Genomic DNA, 17431 nt, shown 5'->3' with positions numbered 1-17431 from the left:
GAATCATTATGCAAGACCCAAAGGATGTGGTTCTCTCCTCAACTGTGTGAGGAAAGTCAAAGTAGTTGATCTCTGTCATTTGCCCTGTCCTTTGGAACCAAAACTTTTGACCTGTGTCTGCCCTGATAAATGGGTGTAAAGGCTACCCAGGTCTTCAGGAATAAAAAAGCTTTGTTGTAACTCATTTATCGTAGAACCACAGAATAGTTTGAGTTGGAAGGGACTTTAAAGTTTGTCTAGTTTCAAGCCCCCTGCCATGGGCAGGGACATGTCCCACTAGATCAGGCTGCCCAAGGCCCCATGCGGCCTGGCCTTGAACACCTCCAGGGATGGGGCAGCCACAACTTCCCTTGCCAACCTGTTCCAGTGCCTCAGCACTCTCATAGTGAAGAAATTCCTCATGTCTAGTCTAAATCTGCCCCTCTCCAGTTCATACCTATTGACCCTAGTCTTGTCACTACATGCTTTTGTAAGAAGTCCCTCCCCAGCTTTCTTGTAGCCCCTTCAGGTGCTGAAAGTTTGCTATAAGATCTCCTCCGAGCCTTCTCCAGGCTGAACAACCCCAACTCTCTCAGCCTGTCCTTGTACGGGAGATGCTCCAGCCCTCTGATCATCTTTGTAGCCTCCTCTGGACCCATTCCAACAGCTCCATATCCTTCTTATGTTGAGGATTCCAGAACTGGACACAATATTCCAGATGAGGTCTTACAAGAGAGGAATAGGGGGGCAGAATCACCTCCCTCAACCTGCTGGCCACACTTCTTTTGATGCAGCCCAGGATACAGTTGGCCTTCTGGGCTGTGAGAACACATTCCTGGCTCATGTCGAGCTTCTTATCGACCAGCAACCCCAAGTCCTTCTCTGCAGAGCTGCTCTCAATCACATCATCCCCCATCCTGTACTGAAACAGTGGATTGCCCTGACCCAGGTGTGAGACCTTATGCTTGGTCTTGTTGAACCTCATGATGTTCACATAGGCCCACTTCTCCAGCCTGTCCAGGTCCCTCTGGATGACAGCCCGTCCTTCCAGTGTGACAACTGCACTCAGCTTGGTGTCATCTGCAAACTTGCTGAGGGTGCACTCGATCTCAGCGTCTGTATCATTGATGAAGATATTAATGTGAAACTCTTCTTTGAAGGTGCTTTAGGATTCTGGGAATGCTGGGACTACAGAGGCAATGTATGGTTCCTTTTCCCCAACAGTTCATCATCTCAGGCAGTGGTGCCCAAATTATTCTGGTCATGAGGCCACTCTCAGGACCAGGCCAGGCATGTTGACTAGATGGATCTCCATCAGTGAAATCTTCCTCCCTAACATCTGGCAAGTGACCCTTGTGTAGCTGATTCATGGTTTAGATATTACTAATTCTTCTTTTCTAATGAACAGGAAGAATACCCTGAAATCAGAAGACTTTTCAATACAGGTTTTGCCTTTTTCAAATGCAGGGTTAGTCACAAGGCAGTGACTTTTAAAAGACATTGTTGCTCAGAGCAATTAATTTCACCTCCCTGGCAAAAGAGCCATTGAGGCTATGTCCTGGTTAGAGGGCATGCTCTGTACTCTTATCTGTGCTGGTGAACAACAGGCAGACATTGTAATGATAGTGTTAGGCTGCACCCACAGGAGGCTTGTTAATAGATCTTGATTCAAGCAGTGATGCATGTCTAAATGCAGGCTCTGTGGTCTCTCGCATTTACCCTTTGGCTGTATTGCAGTGTGTCCATCTGCAAGGTCAATAACAGTCTCTCAGAGCTTGCAGGTGGAAGTTAAAGCAGTATGTAACCCTAGCAAGAAGACTGGGTTTTCTGCCAGACGCCTGTCTGTAGAGTCACCTACAAGCCTGCTGTCATACTCTGTATTGCTAGTACGTAACCCTTGCAATACCAAGCTTCAGTGTGCACAGATACACAATATTCTAACAGACTCTATCAAAGTCTAAATCTCCCGAATAGATACAAAGCTTCTTGATTGTTGATGGCAATAATATACCATTGCAATCAAGAGGGAGTTCCAATGGAACTGCTAAACATAGAACCATAGAATCATGGAATGGTTTGACCTTAAAGATCATCTAGTTCTATCTCCCATGGGCAGGGACATCTTCCACTGGATCACATTGCTGAAAGCCTCATCCAGCCTGGCCTTGAGCGCTTCCAGGAATAGGGCATCCATGACTTCTCTGAACAACCTTCCAGTGCTTCACAACCCTCACAGTTAAAAACTTCTTCCTGGTGTCTAATCTAAGTCTATCCTCTTTCAGCATAAAACTGCTACTGCTTGTCCTGTGACTGCACTCTCTGATAAAAAAAACCTCTCTAGCTTTCCTGTAGGACACCTTTAAACACTGGAAGGCTGCTATAACATCTTCTCCGGGCTAAACAGTGCCAACTCTCTCAGCCTGTCCTCATATGGGAGGTATTCCAGCCATCTAATCATGTCCATGGTCCTCCTCTGGTCTAGCTCTAACAGATCCATGTCCTTCCTGTGCTGAGGACTCCAGAATTAAACATAGTGCTGCAGGTGAGGTCTCAGGAAAGCAAAGTAGAGGGGGAGGATCATGTTGAGCTTTTTATCCACCAGTACCCCTAAGTTCTTCTCTTCAGGGCTACTCTCAATCCATTCTCCACCCAGCCTGTATTTGTGCTTGGGATTGCCCCAGCCCAGGTGTAGGACCTTGCACTTGGCCTTGTTGAACTTCATTAGGTTAGCACAGGCCCATCTTTCAGCCTGTCAAGGTCCTTCTGGCATCCCTTTCCCTCCAGTGTGTCAACCACACCACACAGCTTGGTTTCATCGTCAAACTCGCTGAGGGTACCTTCAGTCCCAGTGTCCATGTTTGTAACAAAGATGTTAAACATCACTGATCCCATTACTGGTCCCTGAGGAATATCACTGGTCACTGGTTTAATATCTTCTGTCAAACCCCTTTTAAACAGAAGGATAATAGAAAAGTTTTCACTGACAGACAAAAAAGAGCAGAACTGCTGTAAATTGCAGTGATGTTGTGAAGGAATAGCAATAGTACATTGATGTCTTCTTAAGCTTCTGGAAAATAGTAACTTATTCTGGTGTCTTTCATAGCTCAGGTTTCTAATCCCTTTCATCTCATTACCCTTGCTAAGAAAAAGATAAAACCATTTCAAATTTTGAAACAGATGCCCTGCTGACAGACAGGGGTAATGCTTTCTCAAATCTAAGGTGGAACATACTTTAAGTGGGTCACTCTTTATCTTCACAGTTTGCTTTCAAATGCTAAGTTGGCCAATGTCCCTACGTCTCTGTTGTTAAAAAAAAAAGCTTGACTCCATGTGGAAAAGATGAAATTAGAGTGGGATATCATTTTTTTTGTTTTTTTTAGTTTATAGTTATATTTGGAGAGCAGCACATTAAAAGGTGTCTTAGTGTTCGTATTTCAGTCCTTTCAACAATGCTATGATGGAGTGGAGAATTTATTTGAAAGTATGGTAAGATGTATTTTAAAACTGGCTTGATTACTGAATAACATCAGGAAATACAGATACAGCCAACTGCCATTATAGTTATATACTCAGTCTTGTAATGGTATTATTTTTTGGTAATAATGGTATTATTCTGTTGGGGAGCAGTAATACATAATGCAAGGTCAGAAGAAGCATTATTGTGTTTTCAAGAAAACTGACTATTTTATTCTGATCATCAATAGTAATTCATCATGTTCTTAATTCGACTATTAGCCTTTCTTCTTTCTAGCTTTGTTTCCATGCAGAGGAGACATTTCTGGCTTTGAGAAATTTACAAATCCATATACCTAGCATGGAAAGCAGTATTCCCATTTTGTGGCCTTTGTTCAGACTTCAACAGGAAAAAAACATAGAGAGAGTACTTTAAAATCCTCCATGAAAGGGCATTAATATGAAGAAAGGTTTGAAGATTAGTCTGCTCTAGCCACAAACAGTTATAAAAATCTGTGTTATCTTTAATAAATTGTTATTTGTTTTGTTTTGTTTTTTTTTTTGCCTTTCAGTGAACACTAAAACGTATTGGAGATTGTTCTAAACTCAACCAAACAGAGCCTCAACCTTCGGTATATGTGCTAAGAGATCCAGGTATAACTCCAGTTATTTTTGTGAAGCTGTCATTGATTTTAGTGGGCGTTCTGTACAATACTTGAAAGCTATATTGTGACCTGGAGAGAGTGAGCTACAGCCTTGTTATAGCTAGGTGTAGATAGCTGCGTGATCTTAGGCTACCTGTAAAAAGCCCAGTACCAGACCTGCTAGTCTCGTCTCATGCCAGAACAGTAACTTGGATCAGTTTCGAGTTCAGGTCCCATCAAAAGAAAAGCAAAGTAATGTAAATGTCCGTTTAATTTCTGTGTTTTGGACTGATGAATTCTCAACCTTTTTCTTTGTTTTGCCCTAAAGCAGGAGGAACATGGTCTTCTTGTTTAGGTTTGTTACATAAGGATTTAGTTAAGGAGGCCACACTTTTGAATTTAAAAATATGTCTTGTAGGAGAATGGATCTGCAGCTATGTATTCTAATTCTTCAGAGAGCCATGCCTCTTTTGTGTCTCTTCCTTCTCTTCTTATAAAGGGAACCTTCTCACTCTATGTCGTGGAAGAGATGCAGTGCAACTAGCACAAGATTACACTTGTACTTTAAATATTATTCCAGTCAAGTAGATAGCCAAGACAGAGTGGTATTTTTAACTGACAATGGCCTTACTCTTTCATGTTTGCAATTTCTGCAATATGAATTAACAGTTCTTAGCTTCTGTGTTTGTGTCTATATTGACATCAAGACTCTCATTTTGTCCAAGCTGGCCATATAATTTTTAGGAATGCTTACATTGTCAAACTTCAGAATAGGCAATCACAGTAAAAAAAGTCCTTGAGCATCAGTAAGAGGCAAGGGAAAAGCTTTTTGGACTTCTTTAAAGGAGAAGTACCTTGTGATCAAGAAAGTGTCAAGCTGGGTTTATGGTACTAGACTGAAACAGAGTTTTCATCCTCCCCTTGGAAATGGAACAGCTGGAGAACAGGTCACATCTGTCTGCTTCCTCTCAGGCCAAGCCTTAAGACAAGGATCTCTCCAAGGTCTACTAAGAAATTAATAATTCAGACATGAGATTTGTCCTCACTTCTGCCTTAGCAAGTCCTGTTTTGTGGCTTTCTCCGGGCCTTAATTCCAGGCCCAGCTGCCCTGTTGTGTCCCTTGCAGCTTAGTGGCACTGCCCTGCCTCGAGTATCACATGGAAAAAATACATCTCCAAATACAGTCCTCTGTACTAACCCTATCCCCCAGCACAGGTAGTGCAATCCTCTTGTCCTTGTGCTCGCTCCTTGTGCTCACTCCACATCTTTTGGTCTTACGTCTGGGTTCATGCATGCCAGTGGGACACCTTGGTGGTTGCCTGGGGTGACATTCAGTCCTGTTTGCATTGGAGGAAGAAGGGATTTTAACTTGGAGTTGGTTCTCATGCTGAGGTTTAAACAGTGTCATTCTGAGCCATGTCTGTTGAAATGGAAAAGGGAAGAAAATAGGGTTTTGTGTAGTTTTGTGTGGTTAACTTAGTCTTTTCATGCTTCACTTCAATAAGGAAAAAAAGAATCATGTAGGTTATATTACCTTGATTTTTAGACATCGAGAAAATTATCCCACTGATTTCATTGCCCCTCATGCAATATTGCTGAGCAGGTTATAAATTATGTTTCATTTGGCTGTAGTGCAATGTATTGTGTGAATGGTACTTCCATGGAGTTACCTGACAGTTGGGTAAAATACCTTTGATGGGGTGGATAAATGATTCTATGGCAGAAGGATAACAAACAGCAGAATGACTGTTCTGAGAAAACAAAAAATTTTGCATTTTGAAAATGATAAATTTTATTTCAGATTCTCTTTGGCAGGGCTTGCAGGGCAACTAAAGGCAGCCAACAGTGGCATCTGCTGCAGGACTGACAAGGTGGCTTTTGCAACCAGGAACTGAATCCTTTTCTTTTGTGATATGTGGATTAGGTTCCTGATGCCGTTTAATTTTTTGTTAAAAAGTTAGAATGTAGGGCATTGGGAGTGTTTCTTGTAGGCCAGAGTAAAGCAGTTTTGACAATGCCAGAAGTAAAGTATATTTCCAAGGGAAAAACCCAGCAGAAGGCAGAGGTCTGCTATGTATAAATTCTTTGTAAGCTGCACAGATGGCTCAGCTTCACAGCAGCAGCCAGATGGAAACAATACTGTGTTTCCTTACAATGCAAGCAATGATGACAGCCTTCTTCAGTCCTTAAACCAGGCTGAGGAGCAGCCTTGAAGGGGAACCCATTGCAAGCTAGAAGTAAGGAATGCGGCCAGTCAGTGCAATGTCAACGCTCACACAACGCATGTGTAATTAACAGCTTTTATATTTATGGACCTTGTTAATGCACTGTAATGATGAATTGCAGTTCAACGAATTTCCAGGAATCTATATTGCAACAATAGCAAGCTGTAAGACTTCTGATTTGTCAGAGTCGTCTAGCCTTTGTCTGAGGAAGTTAGACTTCAGCAGTGTGCTGTACACCAGAGTCTATTCATATGATGAATATGCCTTGGGCACTGTGCCAGGATGTAATTATTCAATATGATGAAGTAGAATCCTATCTATTTATCCTGTTTATGCTTCAAAATTCATCCTTTCATTTTGTTTTCCCACATGCCAAATGAAATTTAATATGTATTGTTATTTGAATATAATACTACAGTTCATGATATTAAATTGTACAAAAACATTTGCAGATTATATGCTCATTGCAGACTGTCTTTGAAGTGCCTTAATGGAAGAAAAGAAAAGGAGGTCTCTTATTACTAATGGGTCTGTATAGAAAGAATAAAACCATGTCTCGCATCGGTGAATTAACAGGTGGCTTAATAGGGCCATGATTTGAAACAGGACTAGTCTACATTAATTAAAACTCAGCAGTTTCACTCAGTCAATGCAATAGCTTAGGGGCAACATGGTTTGTGTTTTGGTTTTAACTAGAACGGAGGTTTCTGTTCTTTACCAATTACATTATTACTTTTTTTTTAGAATGCAGAAAGTTGCTGACATCTGAAAATGAGCCAGCATAGAGCATGGTCTGGATGCACTTTGTGAGAAGCTGCATTCTTTAGCTTAAATGCAGCGACTGTTGGTCACAGTTAATCTGAACTGGTTTGTTTGTTTGCAAAATAACTGTTAATGTGAGTACAAAATGTCCTTATCTAGTCCACATTTTACAAAGATTTATTTTCTTTTTTTTGCTGGAAAGCACAGCAATGAGATTTTCACAGAGCATGAAGGGACTGAGTTTTGTTTGAATGCATGGGAAGACCTCTGTGAGAAAATGAATTCCAAGTGATTTAAGCAAATAAATTTGTATTATGTCTCTTCGTCACTTTTAGCATTACCTTACTTAATAAGTGGTTCCATCAGGATTTCCCATGGAGTCTGGTTTTACTCTGTATGTCACAGTCTGGCCGTTACCCTCTTAAACTTGAGTATTTGCAATAATTTAGGAAAACGGTAAAAATAGCATTTCACACATTCATGCTAGTGTAACCTGTCCTTCCCTTTAGTTCAGTAGTTTGGATAGTGAGCAATATGAGTTCTTGTTGTGTAACTGAGGAGAAACATACAGAATATTGTGCTGTTACATAGGCTGGAGAAACAATTTTCTGATTTAAGTAGAGAGGCAGACTTAACTGGACAAGGGAAAGAGGGAGTAGCTGTGTAGAATGGAGTGGGCGCGGCTTGTTTTTTGGGGGTGGGACGGTTTTGGTTTTGCCCCCCACAAGTCTTTTTCAGACATTTTGGAGAGAAGTGTGTATTAAAAAAAAATAAAATCTGGATGCAGTTTAAAGGCTGGTACAACAGGGACCATATGGTGCATATCCATGTTTGTTCTCAGGAAATGTATGATTTTTTTCCCGCTTGAGTGAGAGTTTCTCTTCATAACTTACCTTGAATTTTGGCAGTTTTCTCCAGTGTGTCAGATAAGATAGGAGCAGTCACATAAGCAGGGCTGCAAAGACCTTGGTTTCTCTTTTGGTGTTTTTTTTCAGTAGCGTAACCCCTATAATGGTCACAAGAAGCTGCCGTAATGTTGTTGACTACTTTGACTTTTCTACTAAAATACCTTGGGAGAAAAAAAGCATCTTACCATTCTCTAAGAGGTCTGTAGTGAAGGAGTTTGATAGGTTTTAGTATGCCACAAAACACACAACCACTTGGCTTCACTGTACTCAGCTTAATGCGAGTTGAGTAGCTCCACCCTTGCTGTCATATTGTGCTTTTCATTTTCATCTGAGCAATGAGAGTGTAGTATCTAGCTCACAGAATTCTTTGGACAAGTTTTTTTTAGGATTACAAATGCTGAGTTAAGGAAAATAAGATGTCATGAAGTTCAGACATGAAGTGGCTTGCCTGAAGGCAGTAACCTCGCTGTCAGTGTAGAGCTGGCAGTAAGAATAGATACTGTGTTTGCAGGGTCCCAGTCTACTGTCTCAAATGGAAAGAGCAGGCCTTTTAGAAGTTCATAGCATTGATTTCGAGAGCATTGACCTCTACCTGCAGAGGTGAAGGCCTCACACATTCGTTTGCTTCCTTAGCAGCAGCAGGAGTCCAGCCATTGCGCAGGCAGGAACTCCCAGAGGCTGCTGGTTCTGGACAAAAAGCATAAGCAAGTGTAAGCCTGGAGACACTTTATGTTGTTCGCTAATTGAGTCATTTTTTATTTGAATGCATTATAGAAAATGTGCCAGCTTGACCATTTCCGTGCAATGGAACTGCCCAAGCAGTCAGGAAATAGAGGCCTTATAGTAATAAGAGGGAATGGTAAATAAATGTGTTCAGAAGCTTCTTCATCAAGTGTCAGACATTTAAAGCTGATGGATTATTCATTTTCCTTTGCCAAATGTAGAGCTGCCCTTCTAAATCGATAGCCACTTCTCTGAGTTATAAGGGAACATGGAAATATGAACACTGTGATATTTAGGAAATTCCACTGGCTTTTCTTTCATGCATGGAGAAAATATCTCTCCTCTCAGGAAAGCTGAGGAGCTGTCTCTCTGCTTTGTCAAAACTAAAATGGTTCCAGTGGAGCTGTTAATAACCCCTTTCCATCAAATCCAGAACATTTCGAGGGATACATTAGGATCAGTTAAGCTTTTGATATCATGGTATATTTTAAAGTTGGTCACTTCTGACTATAGATCAAAGGAGAAAAAAGTTTTTCAGTGAAAACATGATCCTGATCTTCTGGATTGGAAAATGGGCTATTTGAAGAAAATTTTGTCTTGAAAAGATAGGTGATTTTCAATGAAGAATCTAAACAAAAGTTTACTGGTTTGCTAGGATCCGGGATATTGTTTTGGCAGTTCTATTTCTTCATCTAGTGCATGGATAAGCAAGAATCATAGCCATCTTACTTCTGTTGTGCTGTTGAGAGAGAAAGAGAATCCTGATTTGAGACTGAAAATCTTCTAGTACAGAAAGGATGGGAAATTACAATAATGAACAATGCTACATCACAAGCATTGTATGCAAATACCTTAATGTGAAGGAACTTCACTGTGAATGTAAACAGAAAATACATAGAATTGTCAGACTGACAGCTCTTTGTTGGAATTACTAATATACAAAACAAAATGCTAACTCAGATAATATTTTCAGGCTCTTTCATTTTTCAATGCAACTAAAATTTTGAAAATACCATCCTTCCTAACTTCCCTGAAAAAGTGAAAATCCTGTGTTCGCTTATAAGAACTAATTGCAAAATTTGCTTGGTGTGCACATTTTCGTATGTGTTCCCATTTTTTTAATTCAGTCCTGTTTTGTCAGATGAGGAGTGGGAAGGGGTTAGGTTTAGTTCCGAGTAATGTGCCTTTAGCATCATCCCACACCTGAGGTCTGAGCCTTGTACTGAAGCTCGAAAGCATAGGTTCTAGATGTAGAATATTTAAAAAGAGGAATTCTTTGTGTTCTAAAATTGTTAACTACAACATTTTCATGTTTACTGCTGAGTTTCTTACATTGTTACCAAGAGAGGTTTCTTGGAAGCTCCACATTTCCTGAAGCAGTTCTTTCTTGAAACACTGTGTTTAGGATTTCACTGAAAGTGGTTGGTACCTTAATCAAGTATAGTCTCATCAGCTGGCGGGTGTTTTCTGCAGAGAAAACAGTGGTTTTGTACTGAATATAGTCCTGTAGTGGTAGCTACTTTTCCAGCTGATTTTAGCAGGCTTAGGAAATATCTGTTGTGTAATGACCTGTACAATCAATGGCATCCTTTTCAAAATGTCAGCATCTCTTTCAGTCCTGAAAAAAACCCCTTTGTTTGTGTTCTAATTGCTGTTGCATAACTAATAGAAAAGAACAGATTTGTTGTTCAGAAATTCCACTTGGAAACAATGATATGACTTTTCAAAATGAAGTGGCTTAAAAAACTGAAGGGTGCAGCATGTTGCGCTATTCAGAAGCGATTTACCAGGTATGTGAATGTACTTATGCAATTGCTTTTTATTTTTATAGAAAACATTAATAAATACTGATGGACTCCACTGCATCTATTTATTGTGGTTCCTAAGATGGTGAGCTGGCTGAAAGCATCACTGGCAGAAGTGAAAATTTCTTCTCTTTTCCACTTCTAAGTTCACCTAGCACCTGACTATTATAAACCTGCTTGTAATACCGTCTTGTGCCCTGTTTAGGAGAAGAGAGCAGTAGGCACTATATGGCTATAAAAGACGACTGGCATTTGAAAGAATTGCAGTATTAGTTGTCATTTGGTTGCCTAAGAATCACATCTGAAATTGAGTCTTAGAATTTACAGACAGTGACTTAAGATGAGAAAGTAATTGTTATGGTGAAAAATCTTACATCTTTATTTGTCTAATGAGATACATACAATATGTGTTATTATTTATTAATGTTTACTGTGTTATAACTGTCAGAAGCAAGTCAGTGGTAAGAATGCATACGATGAAATGGGAGCTTGCATATTCATTTTTACAGGAACATATACAAAAAATCTCAATTTCTTTGAAATTTTTGTTGTTTCTCCTGAAATGAGAGCATATTTGAAAAGGTTTTCCATATGTTTTGATTTTTGGTGGGGATTTTTTTTCCAGTCACTGTATTTTTCCACTGTTATCTCATTCAGTTTTACTAGAGAGCTGTGATTTAAGGAGAGGATGCCCAATAAAGGTGGAAAAGATTAAACAAAAAGTCGGCAAGTGAAAGACATTTTTTGCAAAATTGTTTGGTAAACACTGCCCAAAATGTAAATATTTTTCCACACCAACAGAAAATGGCAGGCTTTCAAATTTCAAATGAATAATTGAGGAAAATTTCATAAAAGCCTGTTCCAAATACTCTCTTCCCCATCTTCTTGTTTGTTTGGAAAACTTCTGGGCTACATTTGAGCTATACAAACTGTTAGTCTGAAAGTAAATATTACCTAGAACTTTGTACAGGAGCAGGCACAGGGTAAGAGGAGCATTAGGTTCATCCATTTACCATCCTCAGGCTGATAGCTCAACATATAAGCATATGACTATTATGTTTGGTGGAAATGAGTCTAACAAAACTCTGTGGGGTATTTCACAGAAAAGAAAGGCTGTATTTATTTACAGTACGTAAAGATCTTGCTTGCATTCTTTCTCTTGTAGTTTTTGGTTATTCCTGTTCTCACACCTGAGTATTTGCAGGCACTAGGATTTGCATACCCAAGTAGTCTGTCCAGCACCACTTGTGTGGAGTCAGTGGGCAGACAATGGCAGTCAGTGTCTGACATTATGTTAGGTCCCTAGGATCCTTATGGACTGGAGACAACACAGAGGTTTGGGACAGCTCTTCCATCACCTTTAGGAGGCTGCTTTTACTATGGAAATATCCTGTGCATCAGGATTTTCCTTCTTGTGGTTTCATTAATCTCAAACAACATTGCCACTTGTCTGTTTTCCCTTGTTTGTTTGGAATATTTGTATGTTTCTGTGGTGTGTGTTGGAAGGAGATTCTTCAGTTATTGGAGAAATGGCATAGGCAGCATTGTTCAGTCTGTTGGCACCTTCCTGTTGTGAGGACAGAAGTCATTGGTGCTGTGGCTGTGTCAGAGTGCCACCTTCTAGGTTTGGCAGAAGCAATGCGTTTCCCACTTATGCTTCTGGAATTCATACCCCTTTTTACAAATATAGTGTTTCCTTTTGTTTATTCTTGTCCATCCAGACGCACACATTTGCATTGCCATGTCATTTATAACAATCTTAGTGCCTCTGTTACGCATTCAGGTAGGTTCAGTCTACCTGCCATCCCACAGCTTTCTCAGTACATTTATTATTGCACTGTTTCTCAAACTTTTCTACATCAAAGCATTAAGTAGGTTGTTCCCTCCTTCTCACTTTTTCTCACAGTATAATCCTTTTCCAGGAAGACCCTTGCAGAATGTGGTAATTTAGCAGAGTGCTATGCCTGGAGCTCTGGAAGTTTTTAACAGCTCTGGCTCGTGAAGTGTCCACATCTCAATTTGCAGGAGTGTGTACTGCACTTTCAGCTATGTCAACAGAACACAAAAAGGGTGAATAAATTTAGAAACAGGCATCTTTTATTTTTTTTGTGTCTAATTTTCATGGTAGCATGAAAATTAGTATGGTAGTATTAATGGTGGGGTACTAGACTGGGATGAGGGAGGTGTGTCTCCTTCTCCTCATTCTGGCCATCTCCTAATGGCAGCTAGTTTGGAAATTAAGAATTGTAATTATCACTATTGTGCATTGGTATGTTTCTCAAGGGCTTATAAGTCTGTAAAATTAGGAGAGAAACACTTTGCCTGAAATACCTCATCTACCCTGGCACTTTTTTGTTTGCTTTTTAATTATGAAGTGGCTTCTTCTACCTTTTTGTCCTTGCAAGTTTCTAATTATATAGTGAGGCAGAGTAGTTTTGCACATTGACCCTCCTGTAGGCCTACATTATTTCTGCTTTGGGTCTTCATTTGTTTCAGGGATTTTTCTTCCATTTTAGATACAAGATTTTATGGATTGTTTTGCTCCTTTCCATAATAAATTTAACGTTTTCGCAGAATAAACTCTTAACGCTGACTTCAGTAAGTTTTGGGCTATGTTTTTTTTAGTTTTATTGCAGGCTAAATGCTTGAAACATATGGGTAAGAGCTAATCTTAATGAATATTAACATTATTCTGATGACTATGCATAACTCCCATGCTGGATTTTGTTCTGAAAACTTCCACAGTGATGAAACCACTGTTTTAAATGAGCTTGTGTGTCTTGCATGAAAAGGCTAGTATTACTTTAAGGGTCTTTAAGAACATTTCCCATATTGATCTGAAGCCTGAAATCAGCTGGAGCCCTCACTATGTCCTCCTCAGTGTCAGAGATCAGTAATGCAGCAAGCAGGATTTAGCACACTCACAGCAAAAAGCAAAGGAAAGAAAGACAGGCAAAACTTGCTCTGTGACACTTGGAATTATTTTATATTATTAGACTCCTATAGCATGCTGTAAAACTTGGGATGGCAGCTGTTGATGAAAGAAAGCTGATGTTGTTATTAATGTGCTGTAGGGTATATAAAGATGTACTTTACTCCAGATAGGATATAACATATTTATACCATTTGTGGTATTACAGGTGCAGTTGCTCATAAAACATCGTCATGTTCCTTCAGTGTGTTGGTGTAAGTGCAGGATACCTGCAGATATCACCTGGCTCATTTTACAGCTGTGTAATGCAGGTCTGAATTGCATCTACAGGAGAGAGGATGCAATGATACTGCAGTTCACACAGAAGGATTATGTCGTGCTTTTGGCTTCATTGAACAATGTGGTGGATAAAAGTAATAATATAAATTGAGGGCAATTTTTATACTCTGCAGGATTGTGAGACTTTGCCTATATTATAAGCAGCTAAGTCTGTGGAGGCTTCTGGCGTACAGTCTCCAAATTCGATATTAGCTCACAGGCTTACAGCCTTCTTCACACAAATAGTGTGTGCACTGCCTGAATACACTAGATGCAGAAATCATGAATATCAAGAGAGTGAAGTTTGAGAAATTATTGCATGGTAATGAAAAGAAAGTTGTAGGAAGAAAATTACATTGCTGATGACAGGCAAATGAACATTTGGAAATGACACTCCAACAGAATCCTGGATTGGTATTCTTTAATTCTTCATTGTGATGGCAAACACTTAAGCACCCTGCCTTTTTATCATCAGGACTTTGCTGTGTCTCAGTTCAGAAGTTGTGGATAGGCATGGAGAAAAAGACAGCAGAAGGACATTTAAGTTATCCAAAGAAGCGTATGGAAGGTTGACTGAATGCAGTGATTCTTAAATGAAAAACTGAAGCCTTAAGAATCTATTAGCAGCTTCTTTAATGTCATTTCCATTCCTCAGTCATATCTGACATTATATAAATCATTAAACAAGTAAGCCTTTATACTGATTTTGTGAAATCAGCTGTAAAACACACTTTAATATTCTGATTCCTTTGTTTCTAATTGCTTTTTTGCCCTTTCAGTTACTCCTGAGGTGAAGCAAATGTTACTAACCCTAAGTAACTTTGTCTCAGTTAACTTAATTGGAAAGTCTTACCCCTTTATTCTTGCTAAAACAGTCTTCATTGTTGGTAATTCAACAAAGTAAGGTGTTATGCCTTTCTAAGACCAAATCAGATAAGTTCTAAGTCCACTGGGTGTAAAGAATACCACCTTTCTGTGTGTAAATACTTCCCATTGAAGCTTTTAACAAGAATGATAAGGAAAACCTGAGAAAGTGAAAGACTAGTAGGATCCAGTTTCACTTTTCCTGAAAGTTTTCTAGTTTTCTCTATTACAGAGAAATAATTGTTCTTGGACTATAGATCTGATCTAGCCTAAGGTCTGGCAGTGAAGGTTCCTTCTTAGCTTGAAGGAAGCTGTACTTCATATTGAGCTGAAGTGGTGCTGAACTCCTGCAGGTTCTCCTGGCATTGCCTCATTGCCCGTCTGTTCATACCACATGGCCCAGCATTTGGTTTATGCTACCCTGGCTAAATAACCTGCTGGGATTTATGGTGTGGCTTCAGAAAGCAAGAATCCTGTGTGAGTTTACTGGCCTAAATGGTCTGCACATTTTTTTTTTTAAATATTAAGCCTGAGGATGTATTTGCTTGCAGTCCACAGGGCTGGGGTTCTTTTGTCTCCTGAGACAAATGGAGTGGTTGAGTGCATGCACAAAACCCGCAAGACTGACTCTTTAAGAGGGTGTTCGTTTTCCCGTTGCTGACAGTAAGGATCATAGTAGGCATGAAAGTGGTTGTTAACAGTTAGAGTGCAGTGGGACTCTAGGTTTCTTGCAAGGTGCAGTAAGTTGTATTAGCACCACTGTGAATGTGCCCTCAAGGTGACAGATATTAGACAATAGAAACTGCATAGTGGAAAAGCAAAAAAAAAAGGGATATGTTTAACACAATGGGTTTTCATGTGAGAAATGTCTTTTATCTTGTCACAAACCCTTAAGCTGGAAAATTATACAAATTTGGCTAATCTGGTGGTAATTTGGCTTTGAGTGTAACTGAGGTAGATCTAGGCCTAATCTGTTGTTCAGTTTTGAGTCCTAAAGATGCTGAAATATCAAAAATCAAATACTGAACATGTGTTTCCCAAGGGTTTAATCATCAGAAATGGATAGCAACTGCTTTTGAAGGGTTTCTGATTTCCAGTACTGTGAGAGCATTTTCCAAAGCATGAGTGTAACAGATGCATCTGTCCCCTTGATTTGAAAGTCTGAATTCAGATTGCTGCTAACTGCAGGACTGAAAAATGAGGGAAATAATCTTATCCCCAGCTCTTGGGGACTGATTTGGGTTTTGGCTCATCGATAACCATTTCAGCAAGGCAGGGATCGCAGTCACCTGAGGCCGTGCCTCTGTCAAATAAGGTGGATGGGCAAAGGGGAATGCTGTTTTGTTGTTTCTTTCCATACATGCTTCATCTAGGGACTGCGTTGATGTGAAGCAGGCTGGTGCCTTGCTTATTCAGTCTGAAGAAAATAAGGAAAGGAGAAGGGATGGAGGGATGGGAAGGACAGATACAAGAAGGGAGGAAAAGACAGAAGAGAGGGAGGAAGTGTGTTTTCAACTGAAACAGGAATAATGATAATTGGAAGACCTTTTTTATCGGTGCGAAGAGTATTTAGAAAGACCAGGATATATGGCGTCCGTAGAGTTCTCTGTTTTGGCTTTGTTTGTATTTGTTAAAGCATTTCATTTGCTGGCAGTTACAAATCCAAGTCTCCAAGGAGAACTGTAACAGGAGTAGAACAAGCAGAGAATTAAAACCTGGTCCCAGAGGTATAGCCTCCGTTTCACTCATCAGGGAACAAGGGGGAATATACTGTGCTTGGAGAAGGGTGAGTTGTTTTCTGTGTTTCCCACAACGTACAACAGCTGAAATAAGTAGTCTTTTTCACTGACTTTTGAGGCAAAGCAATAGGTTTACAAATACCACCCAGAAGAACTTCTCCATTAGTCAAAACTACCTTTGCAGAACAACTTACCCTTTCAGAAAGCGATCTTAGAGTTTATTTTTTTTATTTTAACAGCCTTCCCTCTGCTTCCTAGAACTGAAGTGAATAGGAATCATAAAATATTCATGCTAAATGCAGACAGGAGGCATATTCACTGTCCCAACTAAGGTTTACTGAGCTTGTGCTTATTATTGAGAACGTGTGAAGTCCTGAATATTTAAATGAAAAGACATTAAGGGAAATGTAAAAAAATTGCTGTTTGATGTACTCAAAAACCTGTGTGGATCCACAGATAACATATTTAAACCCTCAAGAGGAAAGCAGGAGAAAAGAGGAGAAAGAGAAAAACTTTGCTTGTATGTTTAATCTTGTATTTTCAAAATTCCAGCTTGTTCACTCTTTCAGCATTATTAGTTGAAGTGTTTTGAGGTTTTTTGGCTAATTAGAAAGGCTTTTATCCATAGTAGATTTACAAAAATGTTCAAGGTGAAAATTAAAATTACTGTTTTGAAAACAAATACTTCCAGAGGCTTGAATTCCTTCTGACTTCTTTCTTCTCTTCCTTTCTCTGGCAAGCACACACAAAACGTGCTCTCTGTCAGCTCAGGGTAGTGAAAAAGTATTTAAAAGTCCAAATTCTTTCCATTAAAAAGTTCTGGTTTTGAAAAAAAGAAAAGCTTTTGCAGAGTTAAATTCTTCATAACTTTAATGACATTGTGTAATTGCAGTATGTTCTCTGCTATTTTATGTGATCTAATCTTAGGTAAGGTTTCTTCATGGCCTTTGGGAAAGCATTTCACAGTCTAGAGTGCGCAAGCCTACACTTGCACATATTCTATGCTTGCACCTAAAAAGACAAAAAAAACCCAAAGAAAGCAAGCGAGTTTGAGACTGGCAACCAGTTGGCTTGTGAAA

At 39.6% G+C, this 17431-nt stretch overlaps 1 protein-coding gene across 4 annotated transcripts in view; it reads left to right on the top strand.

The window, feature by feature from the left end:
* The window catches only part of PLPPR1 (phospholipid phosphatase related 1), a 126978-nt gene that overhangs the window by 25833 nt on the left and 83714 nt on the right, over positions 1–17431 (top strand). The window contains exon 1 of one of the 4 annotated variants that reach the window (XM_054054424.1): positions 10379–10484. The exons of the other annotated variants lie outside the window; for them this stretch is intronic. The gene's annotated coding sequence lies outside the window, so the exon portion shown is untranslated. Of the gene's footprint in view, positions 1–10378; positions 10485–17431 lie in introns of those variants that run through there. 4 annotated transcript variants of the gene reach the window in all.

This window comes from Cuculus canorus, chromosome Z (genome assembly GCF_017976375.1).
Source record: "Cuculus canorus isolate bCucCan1 chromosome Z, bCucCan1.pri, whole genome shotgun sequence".
NCBI classification, from domain to species: Eukaryota; Metazoa; Chordata; class Aves; order Cuculiformes; family Cuculidae; genus Cuculus; species Cuculus canorus.
Note: the sequence above shows the minus strand (reverse complement) of the source record. Positions and strands in the feature narration are given on the sequence as shown.